A 1,703-nucleotide genomic window follows, 5' to 3' on the forward strand; every position below is an offset into this window, starting at 1 on the left:
GCAGAGAGAGGGGGAGACACAGAATCAGAAGCGGTTCCAGGCTCTGAGCTGTCAGCACAGAGCCCAACGCAGGGCTCAAACTCACAGACTGTGAGATCATGACCTGAGCTGAAGTCGGACACCCAACCGACTGAGTCACCCAGGTGCCCCTCTTTACTTCTCTTTAAACTCAAAACGCAAAGACTTACTGATTTCTCACAGTTCTAGTATCAAAATAGATTAAGATGGAAAATAAATGAAAATTTATTTTTTTAATTGATTATGATGGAAATTGTCAAATTAATAACAGTGAGCTTTCTGTAGATTGTGTGATTTGACATTTAATCATCTTCTGTTGTCCTATTGCTATCTCCATTTAACATGTACTGCTACCAAAGCACACAAAAGTTAAGTGATTTGGGAGGTCACTGACAGCTTGTGGACAGAATTTGACTTGAATGTATGAGTTTAACACTATGCTTAAAGGAAAATCTCTAGTGAAAATAATTTCAAGCAATATTGAGCAAAGAAAAAAAGTGGACAAGATCTTATAGGTTTTGAGGGCACAATCGCATGTTTCTATCCCTGAAAAAAAAATCCAAGAGTTTTTCTCTAAAGAAGTAGACCTTGTTACAAAGCCTACTTACAACATTTGGTGATCCAGAAGAATAAGAACTTGGTTGGGATGTGATCTTCCATGTCCTGAATTTCAATTAACCCATATTTTTGGACCACTGTCTCCCCCTTCTGCTCTTTCATACATATAATGTGCAGCCTTTCTAGTATCCTCAAGGTATGTTGGATCCTTTATAGCTATGTTGAATCAGGGCTGTGGCTTTCTCCTCCTTGTATCTATACTTACCACTCCTCAAGTTGCTTTTTGTGTTACCAAATGCACTGAAAGTTTTCATCACTTATCTTTCTCTACTCTGCATTGCTCTATTCCCCTAGCCTGAAAGTCTATTTCTCGGGGTTTACATCTAGTAATTCTCTTATATAATCATACTTTTTGAACAGCAAGTTGGTACCTGGGAAATATGGATCAGAGGAAACTTGGCCTCACTGCGTCTTTATTCCTTAGTGTCATCCTAACTAAATCTGTGGTTTGGGTTGTAGGACAGATCATAGGAGAAGACAAGATGTGGAAAATGGATAAAGTAGACAATGGGTTGTTCTGGAGAAAGTTAACACCATGGAATAGGGAACTTCAAGTGTTAGATGTTAAGTTATCCTGGACTTTTGAACACTAATATGTGTATTTTTGCTTGTGTTCATAATGATGATTATAAAAGGCCCCCAAACAGATAAACTTGTGACTCTGAATTTGGTTATACCCTTTAGGAAGTTCTATTATAAAAGTTAATATACAACTTCTACTTTCAAATGGTAGTGTGAGAAACACCATGGACTCCCTCTCTCTAACAAAACAAGCAAAACTGGTGACAATTATTTGAAAAATCATTGAATGTCTATGGCAATTACCCTAAGGGTATACAGAAAATGAGGAAACATTTATCTGAGAAAATCTATAGCTAAGAAAGCCCCTCCTGGTATCAGAACAAACCTCAAAGACTTGCCTCAAAAACTACCCCCGCAAAGGGGGCTCAATTTAATTCAATCACACTATGGGGTAACGTATGCTCCAAAGCATTGCCAACAATTATAGTTGACGCTTAAACAATATGGGGGTTGTGGGGCTGACTCCCCACACACAGTTAAAACTC

The sequence above is a fragment of the Panthera uncia genome, chromosome D4, assembly GCF_023721935.1.
Source record: "Panthera uncia isolate 11264 chromosome D4, Puncia_PCG_1.0, whole genome shotgun sequence".
Classification (NCBI taxonomy): Eukaryota; Metazoa; Chordata; class Mammalia; order Carnivora; family Felidae; genus Panthera; species Panthera uncia.